The 15,843-nt window shown below is 37.9% G+C and overlaps 1 pseudogene; it reads right to left on the reverse strand.

The window, feature by feature from the left end:
* Positions 1-1,535: 1,535 nt before the first annotated feature.
* Positions 1,536-15,843, reverse strand: part of LOC101822758 — an 88,343-nt pseudogene continuing 74,035 nt past the window's right edge.

Raw genomic sequence — 15,843 nt, forward strand, 5'->3', positions numbered from 1 at the left:
CAAAGGAGTGAAGATGTGGCTACTGAAACCCACAGAAGCAACTGTCCTGAACAAGGGGGACCTCATAGATCTCAGACTGGTGACTGAGAGGCCAGCATGGGACTGATACAGAGCCCTTGAACATGGATGTCAGTGAGGAGGCCTCAGCAATCTTTGAGGCCTTGGATAGTAGATCAGTAGTTTCAGTAGTTAGCCCTAGCACACAAATGGACTTTGGGAGCCCATACCACATGGAAGGATGCTCTCTCAGTCTGTACACATGGGGAAGGGCCTAGTCCCTGCCTGGAATTGATATGACAGACTTTGAAGATTCCCCATGGAGGGCCTCACCTTCCAGGCAGAGTGGAGGAGGGATGGGGTAAGGGGTTGGGAGGGTTAGTGGGGGCCGTATAAGGATGGGACGGTGAGGGAGTTGTGTTGATATGTCAAGCAAGCTTGTTTCTAATTTAAATATAATTAAAAAATTAAAAAAAGATGACTAGTGTTAACATTTCAATTGAAATCATCTTTTAAGAATATTATGTATATAGTTATTGTCTTCTTTTAATGAGTCCCTGGGACTCTTATTTTGCACATAGTACCATTGATGGGTTTGCCTTTGACAACTCTGAAGATTACCCTGGAGGTAAGGTTAGAAGACAGACGAGGCATCAATGTGACCTCTAGTGATCTAAACGGATGACACCAATTGGCAAGCTAGGCAATAGTGGAGAGACCACCTCGAATGCCCACTCCTGATAATGAACTTGATGTCTATACCATCCTAGAACCTTCATCCAGTGACTGATGGAAGCAGAGTCAAACACCCAAAGTTAAACACTGAACTGAACCCAAGGAACCCAGTGACAGAGAGAGAGGAGTGATGAGCAAATTGGCAAGGAATGGGCTGGCAAAACCAGCAGAGATAGCTGATCTGACCGACAGCTGGGAGGCCAGCATGGGACTGATCCTGGCCCCCTGAGTGTGAGAGTCAGTGAGGAGGCCTGGGAAACCTATGGGGCCCTGGGCAGTGGATCAGTGTTTGTCTCTGGCATACAAACAGACATCGTGTGTCCATGACACAGGGAGGGATGCTCTCTCAGCCTGGACTCTTGGGGGAGTGCCTGGACCCTGCCCTGAGTGAAATGACAGACTATAGATAGCCCCTCTGTGGAAGGAAATGGCGATGGGGTGGGAGGCTGGGGGGGATGGTGGGGAGGCACGGGAGGAGGGGAGAGAGAGAGAACTGGGATTGACATATAAAACAAGCTATTTAAAATTAAAATAATAATGAAAAAGAGAGCTACAGACACTAGCCCTGAATGGGGTGAGAGAAACCCTGATTTGGACCAGTCACATCGTGTTTCTAGTAGGACTCTGGTTGGGCAGGGGTGTCTTCAAACTTCTAAGAAAAAATTGGAATGGAGGGAAGGTCAAGCATGGGCATTCTTCAGCCCCCTTAATGACATCTGGGACAAAATCTGAGCAGCCAGTGGAGCATGGGGACTCCAGGCATCTCCAACACATGCTTTACTTGGCCAGGGGCTTTTAAGGACCTAACAGCAAAACTTGACCTTGCTATCCAGATCTTCCTCAGTTCTAATAATCTGATTATAATTGACCAAATGTTAGGATCAGCAAGGTGCACCAGAGTCCCAATGCCAGGTCAGTGATGAAAGTATCCTGTTTCCCCAGAGAGATGGTACACCAACATGCCCCAAAATTTGGACTGGGTGAGCTGGTCTGCCTGCAGAAATTTGGTCACCATGCTGATCTGGTTCACTTTGATTAGGAGACAGTTGCAGGATTTCTCGACTACTGCCTTGGCTATCTGTTTAGGCTTGGTCACAGTTAAATTGTCCCCAACCACCTGGATGCCTGCACTAGCTGTGAACTTCAGCCAAGTTTCCCCGTCATTCTGATCAAAGGAATCTTCAATGGAGACTACTGGATGAAGGACTTATACAAGCGAACCAACTGGCCAGGAATCATGCACCTGCTTGATGACATTGGGAGACTTGAAGTACAGGTCATATTTGCCTGACCTAAAGAACTCAGAGGCAGCCACATTCATGCAGATGATGGCTTGTTCAAGATAGCCATCCTTCTGAAATGTGCTCTTCAACAGTTCTCTGGGATTTCATCACCCCCATTAGTGGCATCTTCCTGTATTTCTCTTTGGTGACCTTCTTCTCATTGTGATAAATCATCATTCCAATGTGCTTGGCTACCCAGGAACTGGATGCACTCACAAGGACGATCATGAACTCTTATCTCGCCATCCTGAGAACCTCCATTGATCTTGTTGGAAGTCAGAACTGGCAAGATGACTTGAGTATGGCAGCTAAGTCAGTGATGTGACAGTATGGGGACATGCCTTTTCCAAATTCACCAGCTTTACAGAGAACCAGGAACACCACCAGGATGACATTTGTACCAAATGTAGGCTTATTTTCAGAACCATCCATCTCAATTATCAGTTTGTTGACTTTCTGTTCCACAACATTCAATATCTTGCTAACCAGAGCAGGTGAGGTAGTTTTATTGATGTGTTCAACAGCCTTTGAGGCACCCTTCCTGTGTATCTCATTTTATCACTTTCCTAGAATTTCTAGAACCTCATAGATATCAGCAGAGTCACTCCTGGGCACAGCCACTTGGAACCAAACTTTTGAGGCACAGAGAGCAACCTCAATAGTGGAATTCCCATGAAAATCAAAGATTTCTCCAGCATGGATCTTAAGAATAGATGTGGTGAATTTCTGGCCACTGGATTACCTAAAGTCTATGCTACAAAAACATCTAAATGACATCAGTAATATTTTGGTAAAGCACATATTCTGATCTAATTTCAAATAATATCTCCTTATTAGCAAGGCCAACTAGCAAAGCCCTACTCAAAGAATACAATTACCCATGGGAACTCTTTGTAGTGGTACAGGACTATAGTTTTTAAAAGACTCAGAGTTCATAGTCATTCTCAGAAATATAGTAAATTAGGCTCCATGAGACACTATCTTAAAACAATATATAAGTAAACCACCAAAAACTCTGGTAGTATATTTATGTCTTCTCATGTGATACTGAATAAAAGAGTTATATAAAAAGACTTCCTTATGGTATTGATACCAAAAGGTCAGGGCGTTTTATCAAAACAAAAGAAAGGAAAGTAGAACAAACTGTATATATATACATATATATATACATATATATATATATATATATGTAGTAATGTCCAGAAACTCTAGTTGTACACTAGAGTCAGGCATGACCTCAGGGTTTGAATTATCAAACAAGCAATTAAAAGCACCTATAGTTACTTTGTGGAAGAATCTTTCTGTCTGAAAGGGGGACAGCAGTCATGAGTAGATGAGGAAATTCAGAAGAGAACTGAAAACTTTGGCACAGAAAGTACTAGAAATCATTGAAATAACTCATGTGTTAATAGCACCAAAAATAGTATTAGCAGGGAAAAAATTAGTGAATTTGAAACATGTTGACCCAAATTAATCATACTGAGCCAAGTTTAGTGGCATTGGCCAAGAAGCTGACCCAGGGGAATTTCAAGTTTTGGACCTACCCAAAATGGGAGTGAGTCCAAGATCAACCTGATCAACTTTGTAAAACTATCTTTAGAATATCGTTTTTATGTAAAAAGGGTTGAGGATACAGCAAGTAGTAGAGCGCTTGCTGAGTGACTTAGTTAGAATTTCTATTGCTATAATAAAAAAAAAACTTGATCAAAAGCAGCCTGAGGAGGAAAGAATTCATTTTGTGTGAATTTCCCTGTCACAGTGCATCATCAAAAGCAATAGGGGCAAGAACACAAAGCAGGAAGCTGGAGACAGGAGCTGATGCAGAGGCCCCGAAGGAGTACAGCTAACTGACTTGCTCCTCGAGACTTGCTCCACCTGCTCTCTTAGAGCACCCAGAACCTCCAGCTCAGAGAACACACCACCCACAATGAGCTGGCTCCTCCCCCATCAATCAGTAATTAAAAAATTACCTACAGTCTGATCTGACAGAGGCATTTTCTCAATTGAGGTCCCATTTACTCAAAAGACAATAGCTTGTGTCAAGTTCACATAAAAATGAGCCAGCACATTTAGCATGAGAATCCTAGGAAAGGTGAAGATAGGAGAGAGAAGGGGGAGGGGATTAAGCAATGGCCCTTACTTAAATGACTCAGTAGTACTTACTACTGTTTCTCAATGACTTCATAAAAACTTTGACTTTGTTTAGCTCTTTTTTCCTGTATACTAACTCCATAAAAGCATGTTCCCCAAACATAAAATTCTAGTTTTACACATCCTTCTGATTTTTTTCAATTTCTAAGAAATATTGTTTTTGTCATACAAACAAGCTCACAGCCCTTCATAAAGGAGACTTTCCTCTAATATATTCAAAATTCTTTATCTGATTTTATTTTAATACCATGTTCCTATTCTTCCACTCTTATGCCACAAAGGCTCGAGTCTTATGCAATATTCTATGTGCATTGATAGGAATAAGCATTTCCTCCTTGGACTCTACTTCCATGTTTTTTTCCAACTATACGAGACAAAATATGGTTTTAAACTGCTTGTGCCCTTTTCATGCTCTCAGTAGTCTCTGACATTATTCCAGGCATGCATAATCCTGTCAGAAAATAATTACTAATACTGAGTAGAAGTAATATAAAATGTTTAAATCTTGCTTCCAAAATTAATATGATAAAGCCTAATTGTCATTGTGATGATATATGAAAAGAACTTTCTGTTTGCTTGTTTGCTGTTTTACTTTGTTGTTATATCCCTACCTCAGTTTCCCCTTCCTCCTGTCCTCCCAATCCCTCCCTCCACCTCCTTTCTTCATCCCCCATCCACTCCTCCTCTTCCACTCCGTTTCTCTTCAAAAAATGAAAGGCCTCCCACGGATGTCAGCCAACCATGGTATATCAAGTTCAGTGAAACTAAATACCTCTTCTTCTATTAAGGCTGGACTAGGTAATCCAGCAGAATGAAAGCGTCCCAAAAGCGGGCAACGAAGGTAGAGACATCTCCTGCTTCCAGTGTTATGTGTCTCATAAAAAGACCATACATACATAAAGAAAGCCCAGGTCAGTCCCAGGCAGGCTTCCTGGTTGTTGGTTCAGTCTCTGTGAGCCTCAGTGATCCCATGTTAGTTGGCTCTTTGGGTTTCCTTTGGTGCTTCTGACCCCACTGGTTCCTACAGTCTTTCTTCCCCATTTTCTATAGAATTCTCTGCCTAATGTTTGACTTTGGGTCTCTGCATCTGTTTCCATCATTTGATGGATGAAGCCTCTCTGATGACAGTCAGGCTAGACACCAATCTATGAGTATGACAGGACATCACTAGGAATCGATTAGGAATAATTTCATTGGTCTCTGGGCTGTCATATCTCTGGATCCTGACCCTCAATGCAAACTTCCACTCGTGGTATGGGACTCAAGCTGAGGCCTTCAGTGCTTGGTCATTCCTACATTTTGTATACCACCTCTTCCCCAGCACATCTTGTATGTTAAAGATGTTGTGACTGGGTTGGTGTCCTAATCGCTCCACTGGAAGGCTTGCCCTATAACAGGGATGGTGGGTTAAAGCTCCACATCCCTCTTTGCAAGGAGAATTAGCTAGGATCACCCTCATAGATTCCTGGGAGTTTCCATTGCACTAGGTGTCAATCTCATCCCAGATATGAACCCAGATTCTGGTCGTCTCTCCCAGTACTCTCTTTCTCTATCTTTCCCCAACCTGATCCTGCCTTTTCCCCTCCCTACCCATATAGTAAAGAATAAACAAAACAGGAAGTTTACATATATAGAATTACCAGTGGGCCGCATGAAACTTGCAGTATACATTTATCTGTGGATTGAAGTTATTTAAACTAAAAGAGAATTTTTGTTCAAAGGGGTGAGTTATACTCTTGGTGCCCTGACCTTTGAGGTGGGCCACTTATGGTCCCAGAATTTTCCTTTCAGGGAATCTGTTTCCCTTACTGTATGACTATTACAAATTACACATAAATGATTCTTCCTTTTAGACATTCTGTTGTAATTTTTCCCCAAACTTTAAAAAACAACTTAGTGTTTTAAGAGTTAGAAGTCCAAAGTTAATCATGATGGTTCATACCTATGATCCTAGTACTCAGAATAAAGAGCCGGAGGGTCACTTCAAGTATGAGGATAGCCTGAGCTAGATAATGAGACCCTGTCTCTGCCAGGTCCTTATACAACCTCAACAATGAAGGTGATTGGAGCAGCAAGGGAATGAAGTTAGAGACAAACAGATGGACACGTAGACCAAAAGCTGGGGTCGAAAGAACTCAAGCTGGGCATGTTTATTATACAGAGTTGAACAACGAGGCAGGGTTATTTCATGCAATTAAACAAAAAAGTGGTGTTGTAACATAAAAACAAACTGGGAGGCAGGGTTTAGGTTATTCCCTGACATAACTTATCTCAGTAGGACCAGTATCTGTAGGTGATCAGTCATCAGGCCCTAAAGACACTTGGAGGGAAAACTATGGTGGACATTTTCTGTACCTACTGTACAGAAATACTTGCAATGGTTCCCCCAAGGAAAGATTTGGCATTTCTCTCTAAGCTTCACTCCAGGGAAAAGGCTTTGCGAGGCCTCCAGGAGTCCAAGTCTCTGGGGTCCTTGACATGGCTATGCACATGTCAACAGCACACATTCACTGATGACTTCACTCTTTCTTTCCTCATTCCCTACATATCTCAGAGAAAATAACAACAGCAAAAAATGGAAACCTATTGGATCTTTATGTTATCATAAAATGTCAAAGAAAGTCCAGCAGAACATGTCTAGGTATGAACTTCTATTTTGTTTGCCTGAAAACTGGAGGAAACAAACCAATTTTCTCAATGAAGTCTTACATTGAGGAAGAAATTATCAGTCTGAAATATTACTGTGGCTAGAGTTTCATTTGTAAATTAAATCTTTGTCTTTAGATTTCTATGAATTGTACCATGTTCTTGGCTAGCCCAACACATCAATATTTGTCTTCTATCCTCAGTCAGAAAAATAGGGAACAATGAAGATTAAGAAATGTACTTAATGTCTATTCTGCTATCCACTGATTCTACATATTTTAACGTCTTTATGTATATATTTTAGAGAAGTCTGTAGAAAGGTTTTCCCAAGGATTTGTGCCTTTATAGGAACAGCTTGAAGGCCTAGTAAGTGTCGACTAAAAGCATGTGTATGAAAAGTCACACTGAGCTGAGTTGATCCTGCTATGGACAACCTTCACTGAGCCTTGTTTTACTTTCAAAAATTTCTTATTTATTTAATTAAAAAGTTTTCTTCAAGGGTTGTTAGGATCATTTTTATTTATATGACTACATTATAAATTAATTCTTGGTTTGGGTATTTTTCATTGAAAGTTATATTGCTATTGACACAAAAGACATATTCAAAACAGGTCATGGACTCTAATTAACCTTCTACTACATTCAGCTCCTTTAAGTTACATGAACTTGACTCTGTCCTCTAAACATAACAATATAATTTTGGTATCTCATTAATAAACATGACAGCATTTATTAATACTGTCATGTAACTAAAGTAAAACTTCATCAATTCGAATCTCAGACAAACAGAAGTAATCAAGCTGGAAACAGGAACAAATTATCTGACATCATATTTTAGTGGCAGGGAGCTGAGTAGCTAAACAACTTGCTGTTTCTGCCGAATTATCTTGATTACTTGTCAGTGTGGAAGAAGTTGGTAGAGTAGTGAGAGGAAGGTTAATTTACATGCACTCTTATCACTTCTGCCTCTTCTCATTGATAAGTAACCAAGATTATTAATTTAACTGTTGGAAATCGATCTTAAATACATGATTCACAAAATCATGTGCTTTAAATTACAAGTAAAATTGTTTGAGGCTCTTATTAAACATTATTTATTGAGTTTTCATTATTATTGTTAATTTCCAGCACCCTCTGTAAATGTTATTAAAGAGTATCTCTATTAGTCTTATATCAGAAGTCCAGTATTAAATTCCTATTTATTTACTCCTCACTCAAGAAATGTCCCTTTTTCCTCTTCCTCCTGTCTTACTTTCCCTGTTTATGAAAGCATTTAGTAGTTATAAGGAAACATCTGGACATGCATGACATTTTCTCTTGTGTATAACTCTCTTTGCTATAAAACAGCACACGACTGTATCTTCTATCCTGATGGGGAATTTAGGCAGTAGTCATTGAAAGAAACACTGCTGTTTATTTGTATGATATGTATGATATTCAGGATGCAAACAATCATATTCAAATTTTACACTTGTTTAAAGAAAGTGTTTTTATCTCTGTGTTACAGAGTAATAGAAGACAGGGCAAAAGTCGCATGGTTAATGTTACGTGTCAGAGTTTTCCTGTGGTTCATTTGGGATGAAGTTGGTGCATCTTTTTTATGACTTAAAAATTAATTTGTTTTGCTCTATGTATTAATGTTATTATGGAATAATATACTTCTTTTCCCTCCCTCCTGATCACTCTTTCTTCCTCACCCTTCTTCTTTTAAACTTATCTTTTATTTTCTATGATCACATGCCACAACAATCTGTGTCTTTACTAGCTTTGGCAGCAATTGGCTAACTCCAGGATAGCTAATGCCTAAAAACAGTAAACAGTTGATCCCTAAACACAAAATGCATATGCAAATCAATCCAGACCTCAAAAGAAGATTTTTGTGGGGCTTTTTCTTTTTTATTTTAAATTTTTTATTCATTCTACATACCAAACACAGTTCCCCCTCCTTCCTCTCCTCCTCGCCCCATCCTTCATCCACTCCCTAGAAAGGGTAAGGCCTCTCATGGGGAGTCAAGGAAGACCGGCATGGCAAGTCAAGTTGAGGCAGGACCAAGCCCCTCCACTCTGCATCAAGAAGGCCAGCTCATGTACCACAGATAGATTCTAGCCTCTCTTTTTCCTAAGGCCAGGAACTTCCTTATTTGCCATCCCAGGAATAGCCTTTATGACCCGGAACACATTAAAAATAGTTGAATTGGCCTAGATTCTTAGCTTCTCACCTGACTTTCCTGTTCTTACCTGGGAGGTTTTCATTCTTACTCTGCTGCCCTGTGGTTGCTATTCTAATCTGGTAGCCGTATTATACCTCAATAACAGAAAAACCTATTGAAATTCTCTATGCAATCTGCCCCCTCTCTCTGTCTACTTCCTCTTTTCCTTCTTTCCTCCTCTCTTTTTCTGTCTCTCTCTTCCTTTTTCATGTAAAATACGAAGGAAATAATGGCTATTTAAAAGAAATGTTATGAAATTAGCAAAGTATTAATTCTCATTGCCAGACTATATGAAATAAACTTTAGTAAAAGCTACATTATGAATTTGTGTAATGTATATGTTCTTCCATATTTCCATATTTAATAATGCTGTGTGTCAAGAAATTCATCTAAAATTTGCCTTGAGCTTTCTAAACTTTCAATGAGTGGGTCAGCAGTAGTTTTAAGAACAGCAGAAAATTATTCACCAAACCATTTGAACAGTGGCATATGTGTTTCCTTCTCACTAATTACAGATGAACAGCACATTTTAATGGGAAGTTGGTTTGGCTGATAAGAGTTAAAATGGTTTATACATTTATGAAATGGTCAACATAGCTTCACTCAAATTTAGAAACTACAATAAATGAAATTTTGCTGAATTTAAGAACCAAAAGACATTTAAACATTGATAATCTCTTCCTTACATTTGTAATAAATGCACAATTACATTTTTCTTAATAATTATAGAGAATAATTATTTGCATTGAATTCCATCTTTTATGTATACATTAGCTGTTTGTCCTATGTGCTTTTCATTTCAATTAACTTTCTTTTCTGTCTATGTTTAACCATGTTCTCTTTCATAGTTTACTTTAAGCCTATATCTTCATTACTTGTTCAATCATTTTTTGAAATCTCTAATCTCCTACTTTATTTTTCCTTTCCCGTGAAGAGACTATTCTCAAAGCAGAATGGTTTGTTCTGGACTCCTTTAAAAAATTGCAGGACACTTCTAATCCACCAGTAACAATAGGATGCCTCTGGGGTACAAGAATAACCGAGAAGAATACTGTTCTTTAAAAATGAAAACAAAATTTTAATATATCTTAACTCAACAATTAAATCAAGCAAAATGGGAACACTGTCATAATAAAAACAAATAGAAAATGGAATTTGACAATGGTGGAAAGTCTCTACTCAGAAGAGAGGAATTTCCAAGAAAAATCTGTGGAATCTATTGTTGTATCAGAACCCTTAAATGCCAAGGGGAATGGGGAGCAAGACTCCTCCAATTAAGCTTTGCACAATGATCACAGGTTCACAACTATAGTAATGATATAGAAGCAAAGTTCAGAGAGGCTAAAGTCCCAATGGGTGATGGGAGTATAAATGAAGAGAAGACAGATGAAGATGTGTGCTTTCATTTATAATTCTCAACAAGCATTCTGGAAGAATCTGTGCTATCCCATGAGTGTGGTGTTCTCCCAGATGGTGTTCATCCATGTATTTATCTACTTTCTCTCATCCTTATCTCTTTGGTCCACTATTTCTACTACAACCCTTTGTCTAAACCCTAACTGTTGATTCTCAGTTGCACTTCCAGTAAACAAACTGCATTTAAGACACTGGAGTTGTTTGTTCTGGCTAAGCACCCTTGTTAATGTTGAAAGGAAAAGTTTACTCATGGATGATTCTTAAAATCTCAATCATTTAAAAAGTCTGTTTTACACAGAAAATCAACTAACCTGGGATCATGAGGGGCTCACCAACACAAAACCAACAACCAGGGAGCCAGCATGGGGCTAGCCTATGTTCTCTGCTATAGTTGGGCAGCTTGGTCTTCTTGTGAGATTCCCAACAGTGGAACTCTATTCTTTATAATAGATTGCCTGGACCAACCTTAATAGAAAAGAAGTGCTTAGTCTTACTGCAATGTGATATGCCATGTTTTTTTGATATGGATGGGAGGCCTGCCCTTTTCTGGGGTGGGGACAGAACAGTGATTGGAGAAGGGAATGGAAGGAGAGGAGGGAGAGGCAATGATCCAGATGTAAAATAAATAAATAAAGTTTATTATAAGAAAAGTGAAATGAATATTTTTAGGAGTAAAAGATATGGTAACTTTCTTTACACCTCAAAGGAGTGATAACTGACACTGTTTATTTAAAAGGACAGGCTACTAAGAGAAAAACAATAAATTTATTTGGTCAAATTTTTTTAATTTTATTTAACTTTTTAAACATGTTACTCCCAGCTCCCTCTTCCTCCCCTCCTCCCTGGCCCCTCAAGAACTAAAATTCCAAAAGAAAAAGACTAACACATTCTCTTTTATATAAGAAAGACACACTTAATTTTTTTATTCTTCTCTCATAGACTATATCCAAACTACAATTTATCTTCCTCCCCCTCCAGTTTCTCCCCCAGAATTTCTCCACTCTCCCAGATTCACACCCCTCAACCTACCCTTAAGACAAGAGCAGGCCTCCCAGAGACATCAAACAAACACAGCATAACAAGCTACAGTAAGACCAGGTCCATACCATACCATTACACCAAAGCTGAATGCAGTAACCCAGGAGGTGGAGGAAAGGAGTCCCACAAGCAGGCAAAAGAGTCAGAGATAGCCCCTGCTCCCACTGTTAGGAATTCCACAGGAACACCAAACTACTCAGCTAAACATATATGCAGAGGCGATAGGTCAGACCCTTGAAGATTCCTTGATCTCTGCAAACCCCTATGAGTTCTGTGGGCTGTGTTCTTGTAGTGTCCCTGCCCCTCTGGTTCCTCAGATCCTTCCTCTCCATCCTGTGGGACTCTGCATCTTCTCCCATCAGTTGATGGATGAAGTTTCTCTGGTCTCTCTGGTGACTGTTCTGCTAGTCTTCAGTGCCAGAACACTCTGCAAGCAGGGAAAACTATAAATTTGTTCCTCTACAGAATCCTGACTAATACCATATAGAAGTTACACATTATTCATACATACACCCAGGAAATATGGCAATAATAGTTTTTGACATATTGTGTAGAGAATAAAATAAAGATCAATTCAATTAACAGTCCTTGTTCATGTCGGGGGAAACTTCACATTTGAAAAACTCCATTTTCTCCATATTTAAATCCAATAAAATAGTAGAACAGAAGACAGAGTGGAGCCTCTCACACAGACCTTCAGAATTCAGACAGACAGGTGTCAAAGAACATCACTGTAACCATGGGGCTTGTGTGGGTAATAAAGAAGCATAAAATAGAAGTCCTCATAAAGATTCTAGGTCATGGCTTTATACATATTGTGATAAGGGATGAATGAGAATGTATTCAACAAAATCATGAAAAACCCTAACATTTGTACACTACACAAAAAGCATTTTGATTTTCAAAATCTTATGACCAGAGAAGAATCACTACACCTTATATAGTTAACATGTCAAAATATAAAACAGAAAACAATATTGAATATTTTCAGGGGAAAACAACTTAGCTGCAAAGGTAGAGACATCTGAATCACATTAGAGTTCTTATCAGCAACTTTTAAAGCCATGAAAGCATAGAATAGTATCTTTGAAGCCCTGAGAATAAATAACTGTCAATGAAGATTACAAGCTATCTTTAAAACAAATGCAAACTCAGGCATGATGAGTCTCCAGCACTAAAGAAGATATCTAAATTCTATGAAGAGAGAATGATAAGGAATTCTTCAGTTGCAAGAACACAGGAAAGAATGCATACCATGAGAGGAATGGGCAACAAATGTGGAAGGAGTCCATTTTGCCCAAGACAGCTAACTAGCATTGATCCTAATAGTAAAGAAAGCTAAGAAAACACAACTATCATCAAAAACAAAAAACAAAGGAATTAGTAAACACATCACAGTATCACAATAAAAACTGTAAGTGTAAATGATATTAACTCACCAATTTAAATACATGTATACAGATAGATTATCTCACTGGATTTAAATATATATGTGGAGAGAGAGAGAGACAGAGACAGAGATTATCTGACTAGATTTAAAAACTAGACTTAATGGTCTGTTGTCTCCAAGGAACTCACTTGACTAATAAAGACACACTGAGATTTAGAATCAAAGCATAGGAAACAATCTATTGAGTGAAGTAAATGGGATAATGAATGAGCACAGCTTTTCTGATACCCAATAAAGTAGCCTTTGAGCCAAAAGCAGTAAGAAGACATAAAGCACACTACACAATATACTAATAAGAGAGACGATTTATTAAGAAGACACAATGATTTTATATATATATATGTGTGTATATATATATATATATAAGTGAGGCAAACATCAGAGCTTCAAATTTCATAAAGCAATCTCTAGAGCCTAAGTAAAAAATACAGGCATATCGGTGAACAGTTTTAGACTCTAACCTCCCCCTGTGCTCTGAGAAGGGCCAGAGACAGGAAGATCAGTGAGGCTTCCTGGTCAGACAGCCTAACTGAAAACCATTCAATGAGAGACCCCTCTCAAGAAAATGAAGAAGAAAAAATATATAGAGAACACCAAACATCTTTCTAAGACTTCCACATATATGGGGCTCCACACATATGTAAATAATACCCATATGCAGACCCCCATAATATAGAATAAGGGGTGAAAGAGAAAGATTACTAAACAGCCCAGTTAGAGAGTTATTAGAAAATTTGTATTTTGCAAAACTGGAAAATTGAGAACTTTGTAAAGGTCTAGTTTCACATGACCTACCAAATCAAATTAAGAAGACATAAACAACTAAATTAGATTCATGATAATAAATGTGATTAGAGCTATTGTAGAAATCCTCCCAACAATGAAAAGCTCAAGTCCAAATGGATTTACTATGGAATTCTACTTAGCCACTTAAAGAAGAGCTACAATATTCCTCAAACTGTTGTAAAATAAAAAGCATGTGAATTATCAAATTCAGCTTGATACCAAAATCGATAAGGGCACAACAAAGAAAAAACTATACATCAATTTTCCTAAGTAACATAGATGTACATTTTCTCAATAAAATTCTTATGAAATAAATTTAAAAAGGTCACACAACATGACCAAGTTTCAGTTGTTCCAGGAACACAGGATTCCTTTCACAAGCACAAATCAAATATAACTGATGAAATAAGTAGACTTAAGTATAGAAACCATACTATCAGTGCAGAAAGGGCCTTTAACAGAGTTCAGCATCTCTTCACAACTAAAGCCCCAAATAGCTAGGAGTAGAAGAGAAATGCCTTAATATAATAAAGACTATATATTACAAACATATAGTCATCATCATGCTAAACTGGGAAAAACACTAAAGTATTTCTTCTGAAATCTGGTAAGACAAAAGTGTCAGCTCTCTCCCTTCTTCAACATAGTGCTTAAAGTCTTAGCTGAATCGATATGAACTGAAAAAGAAATAAAAGCATATATGAAAAGAACTCAAATAATCCCCATTTTCAGATGACACAATCACATAAACAATTAAAATATCTTTAAAAATCTGCCAGAAAACACAGCAATGAAGCAGCATATAAAAATCACACCAAAAATCAGTAGTATTTCTATATATAAATAAAGCACACTTTAATAAACTGGAGAACAGGAGCCTACCATAATATCATCCAAAAATAAATCGACCTAGAAAAATTATAGTCAAAGTAATAAAATAACTCTATAGAAAAAAATTTAAGTACTGAAAAACGTAAAAAGCACGATAGATGATGTAAAAGTTTCACAAGCTCATTCATTGGCAGAATCAGTATTGGATATTGAAAAACATGACTGCATTTCCAAAACCAATCTACAAATTCAATGTAATTTTAATCAAAATTCTAATATTTTTATAGAATATGAAAGCAAATAAATATAAAGTCCATGTGGGAGTGTAAAAGTCCAGAATAGCTAAGCAAGTCTTAGTAAAAGAACAATACTGGAGGTATCAAAATAAAAAATCTTCAATTATATCACAAAGATAGAGTGACAAAAACTTCATAATACTGGTGGCATTATTTTCTCATCCCCATATTCCCCATTATGCTTACTCTGAGTCTTCTGATATCTCAACCCTTCTTCTATTTCTTCCCAGAGTCTTCTGTGCCTGGAAAACCTGCCTAACTGTTGGACATTCAGCTTTTATTAAACCAATGAGAGTGTCACATCCTGATGGTGTACAAAAAGATTATTCCACAACAAGCCTCTATGGAAGTCAGTATTCAAGGTCTTCAAAAACATTAGATAGATAGATTGATTGATAGATAAATAGATAGATAGATATAGATGATGATATGATGCAGGTTTTATTATCATGGGTATGATTCTAAGTCTAAGTAACACAGAGTTACTTGCTAACAAAATAAGTGAAAGAACTATATTGCAAGAACTTTGAGTCTTTAAAGAAAGAAATTAAAGAAGACATCAGAAAATGGAAAGATCTCCCATGCTCTCAGATAGGTAGGATCAATATAATAAAAATGGCAATCCTGCCAAAAGCAATCTACAGATTCAATGCAATCCCCATTAAAATCCCAGCACAATTCTTCACAGACCTTGAAAGAACAATAATCAATTTTGTATGGAAAAACAAAAGACCCAGGATAGCCAAAACAACCCTGTTCAACAAGGCAATGTCCAGAAGCATCACCGTCCCTGATTTCAAGCTCTATTATACAGCTATAGTCCTGAAAACAGCTTGGTATTGGCACAAAAATAGACAGGTAGACCAATGGAATTGAATTGAAAACCCACACATGTATGAACATCTGATCTTTGACAAAGAAGCTAAAAATATACAATGGAAAATAGAAAGCATCTTCAACAAATGGTGCTGGCATAACTGGAGGCTGGCATGTAGAAGAATGCG

This window comes from Mesocricetus auratus, unplaced genomic scaffold, assembly GCF_017639785.1.
Source record: "Mesocricetus auratus isolate SY011 unplaced genomic scaffold, BCM_Maur_2.0 Super-Scaffold_100014, whole genome shotgun sequence".
NCBI lineage: Eukaryota > Metazoa > Chordata > Mammalia > Rodentia > Cricetidae > Mesocricetus > Mesocricetus auratus.